The sequence below is a fragment of the Sciurus carolinensis genome, chromosome 18 (assembly GCF_902686445.1).
Source record: "Sciurus carolinensis chromosome 18, mSciCar1.2, whole genome shotgun sequence".
NCBI classification, from domain to species: domain Eukaryota; kingdom Metazoa; phylum Chordata; class Mammalia; order Rodentia; family Sciuridae; genus Sciurus; species Sciurus carolinensis.
The window spans coordinates 23,649,363-23,673,988 of NC_062230.1; the positions used below are offsets into that span (position 1 = coordinate 23,649,363).

A 24,626-nucleotide genomic window follows, 5' to 3' on the forward strand; every position below is an offset into this window, starting at 1 on the left:
GACCCTAGAGTCCCCGGTCTGCTAACTTCCAGATGTGCAGCTTTGGCTTCTTTCCCCAGTCAGTAAGCCTCAGTGTCCTCATCTGTAAAATGGGTGCAGTAAGAGTAGCTGCCTCATAGGACCCTGGCGGGAAGTAAGCAGGGGGCTGCATGTGGATTTGGCTGGATACCTGGCCCCCACTAGGTGCTCAATAAGCATTCACTGCTTTTAGCACTACAAGCATTTTTACTCTCCTTTGACAGCTACTCTCAGTAGCCTCCGACTATTACTATCACCACTCGTACTACGACTGCAACACTTCCTCCCCACCCCCTTGCCTGGGCTCGCGGGGATAACCCAATCCAGTGAGGACAAGGTGATGAATCACTGGCGACTCAGTCCTCTCCCACGAATGGCAGAGTGTGTCTGAATTTGCCAACACTTTTGTGAAGAACTGGGGCCTACGACTGGGGGAGACGTGGTTACGCATTGGCGAACCGTGAGCCTAGTGTTACACAGAGCTATGACTCACCCACAGTAAGGGAATCCTAGAATTTTTCTTAGAGGAGTTTGGATCCCCGATCTATTTCAAGTGTTTATTTTTTATTTCGAGACAGGGTCTCGCCAAGTTGCTTAGGACCTCGTTAAGTTGCTGAGGCTGGCCTTGAACTTGCGATCCTCCTGCCTCAGCCTCCAGAGCCGCTGGGATTACAGGTGTGCGCCACCGCGCCCGGCCTTAAGTGTTTTCCTAAATATGTCATCCAAGTACCTCCTCTGTTTTTGTCCTGTGTGCCACCCACATGATTATTTATTTAAGGGTTTTTTTTCCTTTGTTTTGATTCCCGTTATATTGGTTAAACAAATGTGGTTTCAATGGAAATTACATAGTACTATGAAAAACGTGAAGCTAGTAGCACTTGCCATGAAAGAAACTATAAAAGTAAAAGTGATGGAAATAATTCAGTGTCACTGAATTCTAGCTAATACTTTCTTCTGATAGAAATTTCTGTGACTTTGCTAATAAGGGATCCTAGCAAGTGTTAGAGAGGTGTTAAGAACTGAAATAAAAAAGACTGTGCCAAAATATAACTTTCTTGGTTAATTAGAAGGACTGAAAGACAGCTCAAGGTGAGCGACTTTCTTACCATGTGATGCAATGATCTCTAATCTCCATGTGTGACTCCCACCTAAAAATCATATTGTTTTGTTTTGTTTTTGTGCTGGGGATTGAATTCAGGGATGCTTAACCACTGAGCCACATCCTTGGCCCTTTTATGTGTTTTTTTAGAGACAGGGTCTTGCTAAGTTGTTAAGGGCTTCACTAAGTTGCTGAGGCTGGCCTCGAACTTTTGATCCTCCTGCCTCAGCCTCCTCCCAAGTGGCTGGGTTGACAGATGTGCACCACAGCACCTGGCCTAAAAATCATTGTTGACCTTAACTAAGAGTGAAGAATAACCTCTGCTCAGAGAGGGAGGCAGGAAGCAGGGCAAGAAGTAACCCTAGAGCAGACTGCATCTCATCTGCCTCTGACAGTGCGGGTGGCCAAGGAGACAGGTGAGCCCTCCAGGTGGAAGGGGCAGCATTAGTGACAACAGTGGAGGCATGTTTGGCGTGACCTTCAGGCCACTTCAAGTAGTTCACAGTCACTGAAGCCAGGGAGGAAGAGGAGGCACACCCATAAGGTCCAGATCATGAAGGTTTTCTGAGCTGCACAAAGAATTCCAAGTTCAGGGTTGAGGAGACAGCTCAGTTGGTAGAGTGCTTGCCTTGCTAAGCACAAGGCCCTGGGTTCAAATCCCCAGCACTGGAAAAAAAAAAAAAAAAAAAAAAATCTCTGTTTGGGCTGGGGAGATAGCTCAGTTGGTAAAGTGCTCGCCTCACAAGCACAAGGCCCTGGGTTCAATCCCCAGCACTGAAAAAAAAAAAAAAAGAATTCCAAGTTCAAGTTCATTCACCATGTGAAGCGCAAAGCCCTGAAACGTATTCAGGAGCAGAATGACAAGATAATGAGAGTAGAAGCTTTGGCTTCTAATGCATAGTCATCGGCTCTTCCCAGCTCGGAGGTGGGGAATATCCTCCCTGTTTTACAGTTGAGAAAATGAGGCCTCAGGAGGGTTGGTAGCTTGCCCAGATGTGGCAGAGTCCTTGACTGTCACAACATGATCACTCTGCAAACGGACTTTAAAAGAGGAACCTATGTCCCCCTGAATGGCCTTGTGATCTACTTGGACCAAAGGAATGCAGGGAAGGGGTGATGGGGCACTTCCAAGTCCAGGTCTCAAGAGGTCTCAAGTGTTTCCACTTGTTCCTTTGCAACCTTGTCATTGCCGTGACCGAGGCCAGGTCAGCCCTCTGCAGGATGAGTGACCATGTGGCATGAAGTCCAGTTGTTCCAGCTGAGGCCCAGACATAGGGCAGAGCCCAGCCAACATCGGCAGAGTCACCTCTCCAGCCCGTCGTGACCACAGATACTCGAATGAGCCCAGTGAGACCAGACAAATCACCTTGCGGACCCCAAGACTCACGAGCAATAAAGAGCGGCGTTATTTCAAGCCATTACGTTTTGGAGTAGCTTTGGTTAGTGAAAGATACTGAAAAACCAAGATACGCCTGCGCACAAATTTTGGAAATGGGATTTGCTCCAGGTGTGCCCCGCCCCAAGGCTATTGATTCCCTTATACATCATTTCTCAGGAACACCCGGGTGCCCCATTTAGCTGGGATCTTGTCTTAGGTGCACCCTGCATAACTTTCCACCCAAGGTGAATCACGTGTCAGCTGCCCCTGATCAAAGATCTGATGGCTCTATTAGCAGAGACGGAGGAGGAACAGGGAGAAAATATGTCCCTGCAAGCAACTCTTCCACGAGTGGCGTTCTCAATAGTTTTTTTTTTTTTTTTTTTTTAAAGGCAATAGTTCTCAACCAGCTGTGATTTTGACCCTCTAGGGGACATTAGCAATGTCTGGAGACATTTTTTAATTGTCATAACTAGAGAGAAGATCTAGGCCACTCTGCCAATAGATGCCCGGTATACTGCTAAATAAATGTCCTGTAGGGCATGACAGAGTGCCCACCTGCCATATGCAAGACCCAGAGTCTAATCCCCAGCACTGCGGAACAAAACAAAACAAAACAAATCCTACAGTGCACAGGGTGGCCCCCACAACAGAGAGTGATCCACTGGGATGTCAGCGGCGAAGATGACGTGTGATCACTATTCTTCACTGTGATGGGAACATCTTCAGACCATGGCTTTCAACCCTGGCTGACATGCTAGGCTCACTCAGGGAATCAAAAAAAATCCCTCTTGAGATTCTGATTCATTTGGGGTGGAGATATTAAAAAATCCCCTCTAGGTGACTGTAATACACAACCAGGTTTGAAGAATGACTTTAGAAAAATTATTTTGAAATTGACTCATACAAAGACAGTAGCAAAAATGATGGTTGAAAAACACATGGGTCCCTCGTCCCCATGGGAATGGCCTCCCCCACCACATCCTGTTCTGCTGGCCGTAGGGTGTCACAGCCATCCAGCTGTGACCTTGGTGATTCCAGCTGGTTGCTGGCTTACTTCCCCAGGCTTCTGCCTCTCTTCACCCCTGTCCTCCACCACCCGGTCCCAATCACTTTCTCTGAATGTTCTCGCTGATATGCGGATGCTAACATACGATAAGGGTTGGGGGGAGAATAGACGTACTTTGGATTAGACAAAGGGGAAGGAAGGGCAGGGAGCGGGGATGGGAAGAGGAAAGACCGTGGAAAGAATCGGACGTGACTTTCCTATGTTCACATATGAATACGCCGCCAATGTAATCCAATCAGGTACAACCACAAGAATGGGAAGCAATACTCCATGTATGATATGTCGAAATATACTCTACTGTCCTGTATATCCAAAAAAATTAAAAGAAAAAGAACACTTTCTCCAATGGAACACTCTACCAGTTCACAGATTTCCATAAGACCTTTAGTTAGAGGCTTTTTCTGGAGATTTGAAGATTAATGGCAGAGCACCTGTATACAAGAGTCTTCTGACATCTCCCTCCGTTCATTCACCCTTCTCTTCTCTTCCCTAAATGGTTAGCTCTGCAGGTTTGAGAAAGTCAAACCCTGCACATCGCAAAGAAAGGACTTGCCCTTGACCTGTTCCTGGGAGATGACCTCTGAGCCCAGTAATGTCCTATCTGATACAAGTGTTTCATACATCCGGGGCCTGGGGCCATGGTCAGAGAGTTGATGCTATAAAGGTGATTTATGGGGGGGACCTTGGGCCATGTTGGAGGGATTGCAGGCTGGGAAGTGACCCCCAGTAGAAGCCATGGATGCTAAGGCTCCAGTGAGCTTCTTGGTGGCATTACTGTGTGTGTGTTGTCATACGTCATTGCTGGAAAAATTAAGCACTGTCTCTGTGACTGTACTTGGAGGGTGTAACTGGGCGCTTGTGCCTGAACTCTGTCCTGTGCAACCTCTTTCCTTTGCTGATTTTCATCTGTGTCTTTTCATCGTAATAAACTATTAACTATGAATGTAACAGTTCCATGAGTCCTCCTAGCAAGTCGCCCAACCCGAGGGCTTCTTGGGGACTCTCTGACACATCTCCCCACTCCCTCCTCTCTCTTTTCTCTTCCTCTGGCAGAAACGAAAAGATTCCTTCTGCAGTACTGACCATTCTCATGGGTGATCTTACACACTCTTCTAAGGTCATCAAGAAATTTCTCTCATGGAAATCCAGTGCTCTCCGTGGAAGCAATGCTGGTTGAAAAATTTTCTCCAGCCTATCAGGTACTTTTGCAAACACTCCTGTGTAAGCTTGTATGTGTGCACGTGTGCACACACACACACACACACACACACACACACACACATAGCTCACAACTGTCATGTATTCACCAAAACCAGGACTAGGATACTGCCAGAATCCGGGTTCATCTGCACATATTAGAAGGCTGTTGAGAGTGGAATAAGAAAACATGGCTGTGAATAAGAAAGCATGACTGTGCTTGACCTTTTTTTTTTTTTTTTTCGGTGCTGGGGATTGAACCCAGGGCCTATGTGCTTGCAAGGCAAGCACTCTACCGACTGAGCTATCTCCCCAGCCCCTGTGCTTGACCTTACTGCAGGTGAGGTGCCCGTCCACTACCTGACGCCTCAGACTGCAAATGGCCCCATGGATTCCAGTGGGTGCAGGTGCCTTTCTTTTCTTAACTCTCAGTTGCTTGGATTCTTTCCAACTTTTTTACTCTTCCAAATGATGCACCACTAATGATTCTTGCAAACGAATCATTAGGCTCTTCTATAATTATTATCTGAAGACACATGTCTACACACGGAATTTCTGAATTCAAGAGTCCAGGTGTCTTAAAGATCTTTGATAGATTATACCTTTCTGGGAGTGTATCAATTAAAAACTCCACCAGTTTTGTATAAACATGATCATTTCCCTGTTTCCTTGTCACATCGAACATTAACTACTTGTTCTACTAGCAAATAAATTGCTCTGTCAGTAACTCACGGTCAGATAAATCATGGTACATTTATACTACAGAATATTATGCTATAAAGAATAAGGGAAGTTTCTGGAATATAAAGGAAGAGAGAAGCAAAAAGTTGGACTTCCTGTACCCCAATATAATGGGATGGAGAGAAAATGGTCCAGGTTAACAAACAAAACACCAGAAGCACTTAGAGAAAATCAGGAGGGCTGGGGAGATAGCTCAGTCGGTAGAGTGCTTGCCTTGCAAGCACAAGGCCCTGGGTTCGATCCCCAGCACAGAAAAAAAAAAAAAAAAAAAAAAAAGACAGGAATGTTGGTGACCACATAATGCTTTAAAGTGTCAATCAAAGAAATCAACCATAAAAGTTTCAAGCAATGGTCAGGTAGTCTCTGCCCTGTGCCTCAGGGAGAAGAAAAGGGGATGGGGAATGGGTAGAAGGTAAGGGCAACATTCCTGAAAATCACAGCAGTATCTTCCAAATCGGAGAGAAGGGACGTGCCGGTCTCCTGGAGGGAAAGATTCCCCTCCCCAGGAGCCTCTCCTTGCTAAAGACTAAAGGATAAGTAAAGTCTTATCCTATGAAAGGTCTGAAAAACAGCGAGGGTCTTGGCAGGAAGGCTGTAGATGGATATTAACACCCCCCCCCCCCCCATCTTGCCATCTCTTGTCACAGAAGCAAACAAATAGGAGACAGTAAGAAAAACCAGATAATGTCCACGGAGGGCCTGTGCCGTCGGTGGAGGCACAGCGCGCATGCGCCTGGCTGAGAGGGAGGGGCCGGGTGGGGAAGGTGGGTCGCAGGCGAGGCCCCACAAGCCCTGTGGGCGGCGTCGGACACACGTGCAGAAAACAGAAAGCAGCTGCCCGCGGCCACTGGCGTGTCACAGGCTTGGTTTAGCACTTTTTTTCCCTTTTGCTGCTTGCCCCACCCAAACCCCAATGGAAAAACTGACAAAACAGAAACTCAGGAAGCGCACCCGTTTTCTGTTATTTCAGTGACTCAATATTTTCTAAAGTTGACAAAGCTGAAAATAGAGGTTTAAAATAATAGCAGCATAAAGGCTACCAAAAGTATAAAGCTAAGAATGACCATCCATAAATAAAGAGTAAGACCCAGCAAAGCAAACAGCACTCGGGTCAAATGATAGAAAACAAGGGCAATCTTAAAAGTGGAAAATAGAAGATGATTTAAGACAGATCATATTTACGAACTCCATCAATGTATGCGGGAGTGTTTTGTTTTTTGTTTTGTTTTTTAACAAAGAAGCAATTTAAATAGAAAGACTTCAAGATTGCATCGATGGGTAAAATCTGACCTTCGACTGAAAGCAAAAGTTGCTAAAGTTTCTTAGGAAGATTGAAAGTTAAGGTGCGAACAAAGACATCAGATAAAGGTTAATACAAAGAAAGCTGGTTCATGATTTTAATATCAGATGGAGTCGAATCCAAGGTCAAAGGAGGCCACCAAGACACACGGGGGAGTTTTATAATGACACAGGGGATATGCACTCTAGAGGGAGGCTAAAACTTTAGTGATATGTGGGCACAGGACGACAGCATCAAAAGTACCCAGTCGGCACACGCCAAGGACTGCCGCTCGGCTCCCAGCCCGCGCATAAGCAAGGAGACACAAAGACCTAGAGGGTCTGATGTATATTTAGTAAGGCGCCCTTCGTAGTTTTGGATCAAATGCTATTCACTGAATGTAGAGGCTACATCTTTCATGGTCTTGTGGGCTTTTTACAGTAATAGGTGATCGGTCAGGCTGCAAAGAAAATCTTAACAAGATTCAAAGAGTAGAAATAGCACAGAGCACTTTCTAATCGTAATTCAAAAAAAACTAGAAAAGTGTAACCTGGTAAGGGGAGCCATTGGGAGAGGGAGGGAGGGAGGGAGGAAGGGAAGGAAGGAGGAAGAAGAGTGTGGGAACTAAACCCCAAAATTTGTGGGGGTACCGGAGATTGAACTCAGGGGCACTCGACCACTGAGCCACACCCCAGCCCTATTTTGTATTTTATTTAGAGATATTTTGTATTTAGAGATAGAGATAGGGTCTCACTGAGTTGTGTAGCACCTCGCTTTTGCTGAGGCTGCCTTTGAACTCACAATCCTCCTGTCTCAGCCTCCAGAGTTGCTGGGACTTCAGAAGTACGCCACCACACCAGGCTAAACCCCAAATTCTTAATACCTTGAATAATGAAATGAAGTTAAACACATTGAAAACTCTGTCATAGGGCCCAAATTGGGCTGTTAAGAGGTAAATTCACAGCCCTAAATAAATACATAAGAAAACAAAGACAAGGAAATTAAATATATTTACGCCAGGTAATCCCAGTGGTTCAGGAGGGTGAGGCAGGAGGATCAGGAGTTTGAAGCCAACCTTGGCAAAAGCGAGGCCCTAAGCAACTCAGTGAGACCCTACTTCTAAATAAAATACAAAATAGGGGTGGGGATGTGACTCACCGGTTCACTCCCGGGTACCCGCCCCCCAACAAAAAAAAATAAGACAGAAATTAAATGGATTTAGTATTCAAAGAATTAGACAACAAACTATCCTAAGAAATAAGGGGAAGAAAACCAATAAATTAGTAAATTAAAAAATAAATTTTAAAAAATGGAGCTAAGTAATTCAAGAGCTCAGGTTCATTGGAGTAAAATAGATAAACCACTGAGCTTAGTATTCAGAAAAAAAGAGAGAAAACCCCAAAACACATTATTAGGAATAAGGAAGGGGAAGTAACATAACACAGAAGACATGAAAAGACTCAACACCTCGCAAAACCTTGTACAATAAAATGTGAACATCTGAATAAAATAGATCGCTTTCTAGAAAAATTGGAATAACTGAAATAAAGTCTTACAAATCTTAAATAGAACAGGAATCAGGAACAAAATTGAAAATATTGCCCTAAGTCTCCATCTAAAATCCACCAATCCCACCAGGTAGAGAAATTTTCCAAATAATTAAGAAATAAATTACCCTACTCCGATGTCAATTGTGTCAGAGCACAGAAGTAAAAGATATACATCTTTTGTATGTGTGAAAAGCACCCAAACCCAGAAATCACATAATTCAATGAACACGATTATAAGAATCATGTTCATGGGCTGGGGATATAGCTCAGTTGGTAGAGTGCTTATCTTGCAAGCACAAGGCCCTGGGTTCAATCCCCAGCACCGCAAAAAAAAAAAAAAAAAAAAAAAAAGGAATCATGTTCATATTTAATACATAGCAAGACTCTATCAAATTCACATATAAATATCATATGTCATATAAGCTATTACCAAAGAAAATCTAATATAGTTCAGGAATGGAGGAAATGCTTAGCATTAGTTATATTGTTAGTAAGCATTACTAACCATGTATCTCAGTCTAAAAAAATAAATCTTAAAAATTCAGTGTTGGTTTGGGGTTGTGGCTCGGTGGTGGAGCGCTTGCCTCATACGTGTGAGGCACTGGGTTTGATCCTCAGACCACAAAAAAATAAATAAATGAAGGTATTGTGTCCATCTACAACTAGTGTATATATTTAAAAATTCAATGTTATTAGCAGGGAATTGACAAAATATTCTCTTGCAGCCTTCTAAACTCCCACTGTATTTATGGCTAAACTTCCCTTTTTATTTTCAAAATTTGAAATATGTACTGTATTTTCCTTGATTGAACAAAATCTCTCTAGATTTTTGTTTTATTGATCTTACCAAAGACCCAGATCATGGTTTTATTAACATTGGTTTCTGGTTTAATTCAGTAAGATCTATATCATAACTAATTCTGTTTACCTGCTATTTTAGTCCATTTGGTTATTTTTTCAAACCTCTCTCTCTTTGGTTCTTTTTGTTTGCTTGCTTGTTTGTTTGTTTTTATTTTTTGTTGTGCTGAGGATTGAACCCAGGGCCTTGTGCTTGCGAGGCAAACACTCTACCAACTGAGCTACATCCCCAGCTCTCCAACCTCTTTTATGAGACACTTGTTTTATTCCTTTTCATTCTTTCTTAATAAAAACATTTGAAATGATGTTTCAGATGGTTTGTGTCTTGATTACAGGGTTGTCTACTTTCAGTCGGTTTTGAAAGGTGTTTGTTCTTTTTGTTATTTTACACATAAACAAACTGCAGTGTTAATTTCCTCTTTGCCTAAAATAATTTTATATGGATGGTGGTTTTTTAAATGTTCTAAATATGTTAAATTTTTTGTTAACCTGATGTTATTACTTATTTACAAGTCGTTTTTATTAAACAACTTGACTTCTACAATTTCTGCCTTTGGAATTCATTTAGGTTCCATTTGGCCCAACACATTTCTATTTTTTGTTTTTGTTTCTTGGTACCTACCAGTGATTGAACCCAGGGTCACTTTAGCACTGAGTCACATCCCCAGCCTTTTTAGTTTTGATTTTGAGACAGAGTCTTCCTAAGTTGCTTAGGGCCTTGCTAAGCTGCTGAGGCTGGCCTTGAACTTGCGATCCTCTTGCCTCAGCTGGCCAAGTTGCTAGAATTACAGGTGTGCCCCACCATGCCCTACTACACTGCTATTTTAAAATATGTGTTCTAGGGACTGGGGATATAGCTCAGTTGGTAGAGTGCTTGCCTTGCAAGCAGAAGGCCCGGGGTTCAATCCCCATGTACCTCCCACCAAAAAAAAAAAACAATAAATAAAATAAAATTTATGTTCTATATGTTTGAAAAGCACAAGTATTTCTTGGTATGTATGCATTATTGTATTATTGATTCCATTATTTAAATCCTGATGTTTTTGTATGTTGTTCTGTCAGGATGAGAATTGTTTGTGAATGTCTTACTCAGTTTTAGTCTTCTCGACATTTCTCATATTTCTATGGAAACAATTACTTTGAAATCCATGTTCTTTATCTCAACCTTGCTTTAAATTTGAGGCAATAAATTCAATGATACTTGGGAACAAACTGTAAGTTAAAAATCTGTGGACTCTGACTTTTCTGAGAACACAAAACACGAGCTTTTATCTAAATAAATTTCTTTCTAAAAACATGTTCAAAACGTCTAGAACATTGCAAATATTCTAAAAAACACGCTATGAGCCAGTAATTATAAAATTGCCACATATGTGCTTCTCTGGCTTCCTGTCAACACAGCATTAAATTTTTGTCTGAGTCTCACAACTGAGAAAGGCAAGGGATTCTCTTAAATTCAGAGGCTGGTTTTAATGGTACCAGGCTTAGATTGGTAAACACTGGATACAGGAAATGGCATTTGCTGAAGTGTTTGTTGGGGAGAATTTTGTTTTCCTCCTCAATGTGGTTGACTCTATTTGCCAAGGAAAGAGCATCTTTTTTTTTACTGATCTAATTATAATTAAATCAGCTAGAGTAAAAAACACATATATGCTCTTGAACTCAGGAAGAGCTCTGAGCGACTTCACGTAATTGACTATAATGGAAATCTCTCAAACCATGGAGCAGAATCTCACCTTCTTGGACAATGTTATTTTATTTTTCTATGCTTTAGTGTTATGCTTCCAATTCATAGGAGTTCATCAATGTCATTATCTTTGTTGGGGGGGATTGGATCATCTGGCATGAAATAATACTCTGTCCAAAATGCTTTCAGCTCTGTGTCCTCTTTTCTCTAAAATTAATATTGCTATTTTCTTTGTGTTCGTATTAGGCTTGTCTCTTGGAAACGCGAGATAGCTAGATATGAAAGCCCCAGTCTGAAGGGCTTTGTTTTCCATGGGGTTGGTTAAGTCTTTCTAGCTCTGTTGTTTCAGGTCTCCTCATTGTCACCTGCTTTGTCCTTTGTCCTTTATTTACTTTTTCTTCCTGACAATGGCAATATGAATCATGCTATCTTTTTTTTTTTGGTGGTATTTTCTTACTTGTTAACAGCTACGTTCCTTTCCATTTTATTCTCAGACACACATCTTGTGCTTCCATCGTTGAAGTTTCCATCATCCTGCCTGGTTCAAAGCTGTGATCTGAGGCCAAGCGGGATGTGATTTCAATTTAGGAAAGGGTTCCCAGCAAATGCTCCCAACCAGCTCCGATTTCAGGGCGCTTCGAAACCAAGCTCAAGAAGACTCTCTGGACTCTCTTCTGATTTAATTGTCTTTCTTGACTAATCTATTTACTCAGCCAACATCGGATAGGGCAACGGTCATTTCGAGATTGGGATGAGGTTTACATGGCTCGACCCATGTCCTGTGGACCCTATTAGATGTCCCCTGCTCTGTCCCCTCTCTTTCCTAAGAAAGTCCATGTTGTTTGGATCCAGTTACCCAATTACCACTTAAACAACATATCTATTTAAGAAACAAACACAGAAGGCCAAAGAAAAAGAACAGTGGATATTGAAGTAAGAACTTTGAAGAACAGTTGCTGTGCTGGGAAATGTTGAGCTCAGCAAGTGGGGTGCCGGTTGGTGGCGTGGTGTGAGGCGTCTGAAGCAATCGCAGCTTGGGATGTGTGCCAACACTCTGGTGGAGGAAAGCCTCATAAATGAGTTCTGATCACTGTCTGGCATTTCCCATTTTCAGTTTACAGAAAGGACGCCACACCATCCGTAGATCTTTTCCAAAGAATTGCATTTGACATTTGCATTCAATATTATACCGTGGGATAACTTATTCAGTCACCACCTCGTGGGCACTGCAGTTAATTCGACTTCATTGGCTTCTTCGTTCATCTTTATGCGTCTGTCAAGACTTCCCCTTGCCTTAGTTCCTTTTTCTAAATCAATTTTAATTCTATGAGTCCTACGTCAATGATTTCTCCTTATTAAATCCAAGTTCACCTAGGTTCCCTCTCTCCCTCTGCAGCACAGAGGGGGTGTCTTTCAGATGCCCTTCTATCTGTCTATCATGATCATCCATTTTTTTTTTTCACATGAGGGAGTTTATTAAGCAAACAGAGTGTCTCCCTGCAGGGTAAGAGAAAATGAAAGGAAAAAAAGGGAATGAGAAAGGGCGCGCGCAAGAAAGTGTGAAAGCCAGGAGGATCGAGAAAGTGAGGAGGAAAGAAAGATGAGGAAAGATGGCGGGGTAGCTACAGTAAAGCAGTTGACAGGGCTAACAGGGGACCAATATCGGAGAAGGACGCTTGCAAGCTGACTGATGAACCAGTAGCTAGCCAGGATGTTCACAGATTGACAAGTGGTTGGGAGGTGGGCAAAATGGCTGCACCTGATGGGCGGGGGAGCAGCTTTATACATTACATTCCCCCATTTCTGTTTTTAAAAGAAAATCTTTTGCTCTCCAGTTCTTTCTGAAGCCTTCTCTCTCCTTCCTGCCTAAGTGGCTGGGGCTGGTTTTGCAGGTGAGATGTAAAAAGTCCATTCTCCTTCCAGACTTCCAAAGGCAGATGGTTTTCATGGACTTCATTTCCTCCATTTGACTGATCCCCTATTTCTACACTAACTGCCAATTCTGACTTCATTCACCCCTCTAATTTTAGGAACTCCTTCACTGCTGTAGGGAAAGGGGGTGATGACCCATCTGGTTTCTTTGAGCTGGAAGCGGGCAGCGTGGGGCAAGCAGTTTGGAGTTCCCTTTTTAGAAATTCGGTCAATTGAGGGGTCCATGGTAGAAGTCCGGTTGTAAAGGCATCTGGGGATGGGCGCTTCTAGAGGACTCACCAACCTGAAGTCCGGTGATGGATGCAGAGCAGAGTATCCGGGCAGAATGGAAGATGGGGCTGTGTCCGGGGGCACTGGGGCTCAGATGCGGTTCCACTCACTTAAGGGACAGTGGAAGGACCCATCCCGAGTCGCAGCACCAATGTAAGGAATCCCACGAAAACCACGCCGGTCTCGGGAAATCACATAAGGGAGTTTATTAAGCAAACAGAGTGTCTCCCTGCAGGGTAAGAGAGAAAATGAGAGGAAAAGAAAGGGAACAAGAAAGAGCACACGCAAGAAAGTGTGAAGGCCAGGAGGGTAGAGAAAGTGAGGAGCGATCATCCATTTTTAAAATAGGATATTTAAAAGAAAATAAAATCACATGGTACAATTTGAATTTTTCCTCCCCATATGGCGACCTATCTTAACGCTCTAGCTACATCTGTTTTAAATAGAATATATAGAACCATTTTTTTTAACATACCCAGGTAATGGATATGTGAGTTGTTTTGGTTAGTGGCTATTGTAAACAATGTTGCAAGAAAATGCACCTCACCTACCTCCTATGGACCTGTGCAGAGTGTCTTTTTCTTTTTTTTCCTCCTTCCTCTCTCCCTTTCTTTCTTTGATACCAGAGATGGAACTCCAGGGTGCTGTACCGCTGAGATACCGTCTCCCTAAGTCGCCCAGGCCAGTCTCAAACTGGCTGCCTTCCTGCCTCAGCTTCCCCAGCCCCTGAGATTAGAGGCGTGTGCAGAATTTCTTTTTGGAAAAAACCAAGTAATGGAAATGCTTAATGTATTGTCCCTTTCCTTTACTAGAACTGCCCCGTCCAACAGAGTTGCCACGAGCCACACGTGGCTGCTGGACGCTTTGCAATGTGGCGCTGTGTACAGAACAGCCTTAGCGAGAACAAATTTTTAAGACTTCAAAACCGAATCGGCGTAAGAGACCTTTCTGTTAGATTCGATTTCACTATTTTACTCTCAAAAGTGTGTCACATAAAATGCTGTATCGTTCCTGCACGTGTCAGACACGAGTGCGTTTTCTGGGTTTCTGTGTGAATGTGACACCGATCTCATTGACCTCCTGGGGTTGATTCTGCTTTAAGGATTTTTCTCTGTGCGTTGATAGAACATCGTAATGTGTTTATTTGAGTATTTTGTGCAGACAGTAGGAGCTTCATAACACCTTTGTATTGCGATGGGTAATTAAATAAAAATACATATTATTTTAATCATCAGCCAATTATTTTTCTATTATGCACAACATTTAAAATGAAGTCATACAACTGATACTGGATCAGCTGGTTCATGATAAGAACAGTGAATGAATAAAGAGACAGGAGGCTGGGAATGGAGGGATCAGGAAGATGTTGGTCAAAGAACACAAAATTTTTTGGAAATAAGTTCAAGAGGTGTTGCACAGTTAATAGCAATAGGTATTTGGAAGTTGCTTAAAGAGGGCTGGGGATTTAGCTCAGAGGTGGAGCGCTTGCCTAGCGTGCTTGGGGTTCTGGGTTCAAACCTCTGTACCACGCCCCAAAATTTTTTTAAAGAGCAGATTGTAAGTCTTCTAGCCACAAGAAATAAGTATGTCAGACAGTGATTATGTTAAATCGCTTATCCATTCCAGAATGTACACATGCAGCAAGACATCATGCGGTACACCATAAATATATACAAAATTTCCTTGTCAACTGAAAAACCCCATAAGAGGCTGGAAGAAGAAATACCACAGATTTCATGATGAACACCATCCACAATGTGCTCTGTCAGAGCCAAAGGAAAATGCTGTTTATTGGTTGTGAAAAAAAATTAATTTAATAAACTGAAAAGTGTCGAGATGTTTTTAGCAAATATATGAACTTAACAAGAAGTTTTCTCTTGACATTTAAAAAAAAGAACTAATGAAGTTCTAAAAAGATGCTCTGCTTCACTAGTAATTTGGAAGATGCAAATCAAAGCCACAAGATACTCCTTCACACCCATTAGGATGACTAGTTCCAAAAAACAAAACAATATAGAAAATAACAAGGGTTGGCAAGGCTATGGACAAACTAGAACCCCATACTCTTGTGTATTGCTCATGGAAATATAAAATGGTGTAGCTGCTGTGGAAAACAGGATGGCAACTCCTCAAAAGGTAAACAGAAATATCACATGACCTAGCAATTCTGCTTCTCGGTATATACAGAAAAGAAGTGAGAGCAGGCTCTCCACGTTCACACACTCACATTCTTAGCACCATTATTCACGAGAGCCAGAAGGCAAAATAACCCACATGTCCTTCAACAGGTGAATGGAGAAGGAAAACCTGGCACGTGCTCACAGTGGAATATTACGCAGCCTTGACAAAGAAAGAAGGAAATTCTGACCCATGTTTCAACATGGATGGACCTTGGTGACAGTATGCTAACCGGAATAAGATGTTAACAAAAGGATTAACAGTATAGGATTCCTCATATATAAAGTTCCTAGAATAGTCAAGCTCATAGACATAGAAGACAGAAGGATGGTTCCAGGGGCTGAGGGAAGGGGGAAATGGTGTTGAGTGTTGAGTGAGTTCAGAGTTTCAGTTGGGAAAGCTTTTTAAAGTCTTGGCACTAGACAGTGTGACAGTCACCCAACAATATGAATGTACTTAATGCCACAGAACTGTACACGTACCCATGGTCAAAATGGTACATTTTGTGTTATGTATAATTTATCACAATTGAAAAAAAAAAAAACAAATTACCGAAAGTCAGAATAAAATGTTGAACAGAAACATTTAAATAGATTTGAATCAGAATCAGAGATTGCAATATGGGCTAATTATAAAATGAACTGGATTCTTGAATGTGGAGTGTGTGTGTGTGTGTGTGTGTGTGTGTGCGTGCACACAATATTTAATGGAAAGGCAGTACAAGGAATTATTTCAGTTGTGAAAATTTTGTCATAAAGTTATAAGAAAAGTGAACAATCATCAATTAAGTGACCTGTTTCCCATAGAATCAATGGACATGTCAAAGATAAAATAATTCAAATTTGGCAAATTTTAGGCGAATCACGCCACAGGATACCGACCAAGGAACAGCAGGGTATAGTTAGTCCTAAAGCTCTTGCAAATTTATGAAGAAACGGTGCCAGTTCACAACTGTGGTATAGACTTTTTGAATCTTTTACATCTGATAGAGAAGAATTTCAGTTAGAGACTAAAAAATTAGTTTCTATCCTACCAGATGGTGTTCCAGAAATATGGATTTAATGGATCTTCAAAACAAGAGACTGATGTTTTCCATCTTGCTTCATTCCACCGTATGATATATATTGAAAATATTTATACTGCTTTCAGAAGTAGACTCTTTTGGAAGTACCATGGATACAGTTGCTAAAATTGCTCCAGGTATATGTACAAATGCTACAAATTGTCACCAACGAGTGGAATTTTCAAAAGGAATAGAAGACAATGAATATGATAATTTGGGGTCTTTGCCCATCATCCCTGGTTGAATGGTGCAAGAATTTTGTAAGGATTTACTGAACTGTCAATGCCTATTCAAGATCTTCTTGGAACTAAAGGAATGCTAGCCAAAAGCCTAATCATCAAAGACAAAATAAACAATGACAGGGTGATTTATGCTTTCTCACAAATATCACAGTATATATGAATCAGATGAATCTGAACTCTAAGGAAAGAAGAACTTCCTTTTGGCCTGGCTGGGACGTTATTAGAATTTACATTGAAATGGAACTTTTCAGCCAGGCACGGTGGTGCACACCTGTGATCGCCGGGGCTCAGGAGGCTGAGACTGGAGGATCGAAAGTTCAAGGCCAGCCTCAGCAATTTAGTGAGGCCCTAACAACTTATTGAGACTTTGTCTCAAAATAAAACATAAAAAGTTCTGGAGATGTGTCTCAGTGGTTAAGTGCCCCTGAGTTCAATCCCTGGTGTCCCTCCCCCCTAAAAAAAAGAAGAAAATGAAATTGAACTTTTTCATAATCTAAATCAATGACATGAGCTTACTTTCTAGCATGAATTGATATGCATAATATTTTTAAATGTGATCACAGCATCATGCCAATTATCTGCAGAATCTACAAGAGAAATTTGAAGAATGTATTATGGATATTGACAAACAGAGTTGCTTTTCAATTTACATGATACTCCTTTACCCGTCACATTAATTATACTAAATCGACATAATTTGAACAGAAGCAGTTTTAAAATTGATATACTTTTACTTTGAAGTGAAATAATTCTTCCAATAAAGATGAGCTAGTTTTGTTACTGTGGATATGAATATTAAAGAAAAATGTTCTTTAGGAAACTAATTGGAAAACCTTTAAATGTCTAGGACAACTTGGGTATGATTCTACTTTGGGGGCTATAAATATAAATATGACCAAATATCTCCAATAAAAATTCAGTACATTGAGCTATGCTGTAGGTGCATGAAAAAACAAAAACAAAAACAAAACAAAACAAAACAAAACAAAAAAACAGCACCAGGCCTGTAATCCCAGCGACTCAGGAGGTTGAGGCAGGAGGATCACAAGTTTGAGGTCAGCCTTGGCTACTTGGCAAGACCCAGTCTCAAAATAAAAAATAAAAAGGACTGGGGGTGTCACTCAGGGATAGAGCACCCCTGGGTTCAGTCTGGGGTGTCAAAAAAAAACAAGGATTGAGCTGTGCTGTAAATGTGCAAAAAATCACCCTGGATGTGAAAACCTTAGATCAGCAACAACAAAGAAGCAACATATCACATTGATAATTTTTATATTGATGACCTTGATGTAATGATATTTTAGAAGTAGTGGATTAAAATAAATATGATACTTAAATTATTTTCACCTTCTTTATACTTTTTCCCTAATGAAACATGAAAAATTAGAACATGTGCAAATCACCTATGTGGGGCCGGGGTGGAGCTTAGTGGTAGAGTGCTGGGTTCCATCCCCAGCCCAATCAATCATCAATCAATCATCAAATCACACGTGTGGCTTACGTTTTTCTTCTATCCCATAGTTCAGGTCTAGAATCACCTCCCTTCTTGTTGGCACCTCTGGGAGATTCTCCACTGGGGTTAGGTCTGGGAGGAGGACCCTATGAAGCAGAAGGCTCGTGTCTCTATCGGCTCCCTCTATGGAAACCAAAAGAGTTGGCCAGATCCAAGGAGCTGGCTATGAACTTGAGCAGTTCAGCACTGTGACTCTGAAACTCTGATTCTGGAGTGAATCGTCTGAAGACAGAACCATGCAGAAATTTGGTTCAACATAGTGTCAGTGTCAGGGATGTGGACCAGGCTTTTAAAGACCCCCAAACTACTAAGGGGAATGGGGTGCAATGGATAGCAGAGAACCCATGAACACCCACCACAGAGGCGGGGCTGCAGGCGGCACAGGGGCAGAGGGGACCGTGCCGCCAGTCGGATGGGTTAGGTAAGCCTCCGGGCAGAAGAAAGAGTGGTAACGATTGAAGCCTTAGAAGGCGGATGGAGAAACAGCATGCGGAGAAGGAGCTGGAATCAGAAGTTTGGACTAAGAATGAATGGCGGGTAGGAGAAGGGAACCACGTAATGCAGAAGATTCGGACCGGGTTAGGACTCCATACCTCCCTCATCAGCAGTCCAGAGAAAACCACCCTTGAGCTTTGGAGCAAATACCCAGGCTAATTAATGCTAAAGGACTCTCTGGAGCCACCGTGTCACGGCAAGCAAGAAGGTGCTCTTGGGGATTCCTGCAGACCAGAGGAAAGAAGCAGCAGACTTCCTACCTCCCTTCTCTCCTTCTGCACCAGGGAAGAATGGATGTGGCTTGGCCAGGTCCTGTCCCCTCTTCCTACGTCCTCTGTTGCCCACGTCACATGATTCCTGCAAATGGGACTGATTCTGTTCTCCATCAGGGGGACCTAACAGTTCAGGAGCTCGGCCTCTCTGACTTTATTTTCAGGTTTGACTAAGGTTCCAGGATTATAACTGGGCTCCTGTGTCCCAAGTCTTGCCTTGTGCCCTGTTCTAAGGTCACGTCCCTTTTTCCCTCCTGGGCCTGATGCCCGTCTCAGTGCCTTGTCTGGGATGAACTCACTCCTCCGAGAGGCTAGAGATGTTTCTGGAACCCCAGCTCAGCGACCACAGCCCTGCTGACTGCCCACTGACTGATGCTCGCTCTCTGCCTGGCAGCCTGAGAGGTGGCAGATGCTCTTAGATTGTCCTGTGGCTTTCCCCCCATACCACCATGTTGGATAAACTGGAGCAAAACTCCTTGATCTTCGGAGCCTGACCCTCTGCTGAAAATGATCCTTTGTGCTGTCTGTTCTGTCTACAGTGCTGGACTTCCTGTTATGGCTGGGCCCAGCCCCTTCCTGACGGTGCCTCCCTTACTGTGCCTTATGGCCAGCTGTCTGCTCTGTTAGCAGACACAGGATCACAGACATCAATTCAAGTAGATCCTCCGGGGTGACCATCCTGTTATCTCAGCTCTCCCTGCCTTAAAAAAAAAAAAATCATCCCCCAAGGTACCTAGTCAAACTCGGCCTATCCATATACTCCTTTCATCTTTTACTTGGATTAATGCTCTTTCAATTCAGTAATTTTCTCCTTAACTTTCTTTCCCATTGATTTTTCCCAAGAGACTACCTTCTCTGATTACCTTCCCCTGGTTGAATTCTAGGGGAATTACGTGCTTCCTGAACATGGTGCTCAGAACTGTGTGCCTGGCACAGAGTAGATGCTCAATAATAACCACTGAATGAATGAAAAAGGAAACGTACCTGAGGCTCTCCAGAGAGTCAGGGCACGATATCAAGGACTAGCACCTGTGTTTGCAGGGTACTTAGAGGAGCTCAGCTAGTTTTTATTTTACCAATGCCCAGTTTAAGAAAATCCCTCAATATACACACTTGTGGATAGATGTGACATCAGAGACTCTTCCTTTCTATTTTGACAGGTTTTATTTTCCATCTCTCTTTTGCATCACCAACACTCGCCAACGTGAGCAGACATTGATCCGGGTGATGTTACACTGGTCTGGCAGACCTGCCAGGGCTTCCTCCCTAACTTCCTCCTGGATTTTTGTTTTGTGATGCCCCCAACCTTGCCCCCGCATCCTGTCCAAGCGGCCACTGAATTCCCCCATGCCGTGAATTACACTGGACAGACCCCGGCAGCAGAATGGCCGGCAGACCACCCACCCCCACGCAAGCCATTTGGAGGTGGACGTGATACTGCCAGAAGGATCACACCAGCCTCCGAAGAGGACAGTTGGGCTGGGCCCTGTCGTGGGATCCAGAGGTCTGAGTTTCAAAGCCTTTCCCTCTTTCTCTTCTCCAGCTTTGATTTCAACCCCCTTTAACTCGGAATTTGGGGCAGATGCTTCCTCTGTTCCCTTAGTTGGAACCTCAGGCAGCTCTGGGCTGAGTGGACCGACGCGTGGCCCCCAGGTGAGTAATACTACCTGTTCCATTCCTCGGGCAGCGGAATATCTTGAGAGCCAGGACACCTGGCTTCTAGGCCTGGCTCTGCCACTAGTTGCATGACTTTAGGCAAATCACATCACCTCTCTGGACCTCAGTTTTCACACCTGAGAAATGAAGGGGTTGCATTGGATTAGTGAATCTCCACTGTTTACGTTTTTCCCCTCCCAAACACAACCAGCAGTGTATATTTACCTGCGAGACACAGATCCCAGCGCACCTCCTAGATGCAAATTCAGATTGCATTCCTTTCTTTCCCACTCAGGAGTGCCTATCAGGGGCTGGGGCTATAGCTCAGTTGGTAGAGCCCTTGCCTCCAATGCATTAATGCCCTGGGTTCAATCCCCAGCACCGCAAAACCAGCCTGAGCAATTTAGCAAAGCTCTAAGCAACTTAGTGAGACCCTGTCTCTAAGTTAAATATAAAAAAGGGTTGGGGATGTGGCTCAGTCAGTAATCCTAGAGGCTCAGAAGGCTGAGGCAGGAGGATCTCGAGTTCAGGGTCAGTTTCAGCAATTTAGAGAGGGTCCCATGCAAATTAGCGAGACCTTGTCTCGAAATAAAATACAAAAAAGGGCTGGGGATGCGGTTCAGTGGTTAAGTGCCCTTGAGTTCAATCCCTGGTACCAAAAAGAAAAATGCCTATCAGAATGAAATGAAATGGAAGGACAAAGAAAGTTTGAGTGTGTTTATTCATGTTTAAAAAATAATCTTGGAGCCCGGTGCAGTGGCACACGCCTCTGATCCCAGCGGCTCTGGAGGTTGAGACAGGAGGATCGTGAGTTCAAAGCCAGCCTCAGCAAAAAGCGAGGAACTGAGCAACTCGGTAAGACCCTGTCTCTAAGTAAAATATAAAATAGGGGTGACTCAGTGGTTAATTACCCCTGAGTTCAATCCCTGGTATCCCAAATAATAATAATCATCATCTTGGGTAGGAAGGATAGCAGAGTGAAACAGACTTTTATTACCTCGTGTACCTATATGACTGCATGACCCATGTGATCCTACAACATGTACCCTCAGAAAAATGAGAAATTACACTCCACTTACGTATGACCTATCAAAATGCATTCATGCATTCTGCTGTCAGGTATAACGAATTAGAACAAATTTTAAAAATTAATAAAAAAATAATAATCTTGGGGCTGGGGATGCAGAGCTCAGTGGTAGAGCACTTTCCTAGCATGTGGGCGGCCCTGGGTCCCACCCCAGCACTGCACAGCAAATAAACCAGAACTCCTTCAAGCTTGGTATTGTGACCGCAATAGAATTACATTTACTGAAGATTTCATGGCACACTTTTGGAATAAGAGCGAGAGAGAGAGAGAGAGCAAGAAAGAAAAGCTCGGCACTGGAATCGCATGGAACCCGAGTGGGGTGGGGGACACACATCTGCAGCTCCTGCATTGACCTGGGTCCTTGCAAAACACCTTCAAGGTGGGGTTCTCACTGTGGGTAGGCTTACACTGGCATTTAAAGGCAAACCAATGGCATCAGCTCCGGTTCCAACACAGGAACATAAATCCGGACCTAGACTGGAGAAAAACCTGACAGACAGCAACTCGTCTTCAGCATGGCCTCTGCCTCAGAGGCTTGCATGGGACCCTTTGGCTCTGCGCGGGATTAGCCTTTCCCTGGCTCACTCGTCCCGGAGTAAGATGTGGCTCTGCGGGATTCTGCTAGCTTCATTTACAGGTTTCATGAGGCACCCTTCACAACTGCCCCTTCTGTGAACGAGGTGGTTGCACAGGCCTGGCCATGGCCCAGGGCAATGGCCTATGCCGGCTGTCACCCTCTGGCTTCACCCTAACTGATCCTCTTTGCTACTCTCTTGCCTAAGAGGAATGTTGCTCTGCTCTGTTCCTAACTTTCCAACATTGGGATCTATCTTTTTGTTGTCATGATGAATCAAAATGCAGTCTGTACAAATAAATAAATAAATAAAACAAAAGATAAAGAATTTCTTAGAACAAGAAAATAGACTCTTCGGAGTGGATTGATGTAATGGATGTATGAGCTATCAAAATGTATAAATGCATTCTGCTGTCATGTTCAACAAATTAGAATAAATTAAAAAATCAAAAAAAAAAAAAAAAGGGCTGGGGTTGTGGCTCAATGGTAGAGCGCTTGCCTAGCACGTGTGAGGCAGTGGGTTTGATTCTCAGCACCACATAAATAAATAAAGGTCCGCTGATGACTAAAAAAATATATTTAAAAAAGAGCAAATGAACATAATAGATAATGCTTTACAAAGAAGGTAAAAAAAGAAGAAAATTTAAAAAACAAACAGAACACAATACAATTATGCAGATTTTATAAATGTATAAGAAAAGTATTTGTCTAAAAAAATCAAAATAAAAACAAAATGAAGTTCGGAGATGTGGCTCAGCAGTAGAGTGCTTGCCTCGCAGGCCTGAGCCCTGGGTTTGATCTCAGAACCATGGAAAAACAAAATTGAAGAAAGAGATAAAATATTAGTGACAAACACTGAAAATAGGCAAAGAAGATTTTAAAAAAGAAAGGAAAAGAAAACCGTTCCCTTGTTTTCCCCCTGTGAACCAAGATCCCTCTGGCCCAGGCTGATTCCGCCCCTTGCCCTGGATTCAGCCTCGCCCACCCACCTTCCACACTTTGGCCACCTGTGTCTGCAAGGTCGCTGGCAGGCTGCGCGCTGTCTGGGGGCCAGGACTGCGTCCGCTTTCCTCACGACTGTCAAACACAATGACTGGCACGACAGGCACTTAAAAATCAACTGGTGAGTAGAGGAACGACTGGAAGATGGCATGCAGAAGTGCATGCGCGAAGTGAGTCCCGTCTGCCGCGTTCCTCCTTCAGCACACGAACACACTCAGGTAGCCTTCACTGCTTGATAAATGCTCACCAAACACGCGCGCACACAGTGTCCACCCCTGGCGCTTATTCTGACTTTAGAAGCCAGAGAACTTAAAGTCTCTGTCAGCAGTTCCTCTTCCTCACCTCCCATTTCTCCCCAAACCTCTGCAAGCTGGCGTCCGTTCCCTCCGCCCAAGGTCGCTGCTCCCAGTACCCGACATGCCGCCAGATGCAACCCAAGAAGTTTCTGTCCTCATTTAACTTGGTGCCCTGATTCTCTCTCTCTATGTGTATGTTTTTTGTAAAATTTGTTCTGATTAGTTATACATGACAGTAGATGCATTTTGACATATCATACATAAAGGGAGTGTAACTTCTCATTCTTCTGGTTGTACATGATGTAGAGTTACACAGGTCATGCAGTCATATATGCATGTAGGGTAATGATGTCTGATTCATTCTACTACCATTCCTGCCCCTATGCCCCCTCCTCTCCCTTCACTCCCCTTTGTCTAGTCCAAAATACCTCTATCCACCCCCGCCCCTTATTGTGAATTAACATCCACATATCAGAGAAAACATTCAGCCTTTAGTTCTTTGGGACTGGCTCATTTCATTTAGCATAATATTCTCCAGTTCCATCCATTTACCCGAAAATACCATAATTTCATTCTTCTTTAAGGCTAAATAATATTCCATCATGTTTATATACCACAATTTCTTTATCCATTCATCTGTTGAAGGATTTGGTGCCCTGACTCTAAATTGTAAAAAGTATTTGGATGTCTCCTGAGAGAGTTTATCACTCTTATAGAAGCAGAGGGGAGACAGATCACTTTTTAAAACAGGAGAATGAGGGCATCAATAGGTATTGGTTCAGCTTTCTCAAGATGATGAGTTCAAGGGAGACTAAATACAGTACCGTTTAGAGATTGTAAAGATTCATTTATTTAATCAGTCACTTATTCAAATACACACATATGCGTGTGCACACACAAACACATACCAAGTCCCTTTAACTAGGTGTTGAGGATGCACAGGTAAGTAAGATCAGGTAGCAGATCTCAGGGAGTATCCCGTCACTCCATAAGTCAGTTAATTTTGAATTTAAAAAATATTGATGTGCAATGCTCATAGAGAAAATGCATACATTACAGGTGCTCAGTTTGCTGAATTTTCACAAACTGAACACACTGATGTTGGAAAAGACAGCGTGACCAGCGTCCCAGAATCCCCACTGGGTCTCCTAGACACTAGCTCCTCTCCACAGG

At 43.0% G+C, this 24,626-nt stretch overlaps 1 long non-coding RNA gene across 1 annotated transcript in view; it reads right to left on the reverse strand.

Moving 5' to 3' along the window:
* The window catches only part of LOC124969777 (uncharacterized), an 84,505-nt gene that overhangs the window by 32,975 nt on the left and 26,904 nt on the right, over positions 1-24,626 (reverse strand). Inside the window, exon 2 of the long non-coding RNA XR_007106034.1 lies at positions 20,506-20,631. This is a non-coding gene — a long non-coding RNA (uncharacterized LOC124969777). The remainder of the gene's footprint in view (positions 1-20,505; positions 20,632-24,626) is intronic.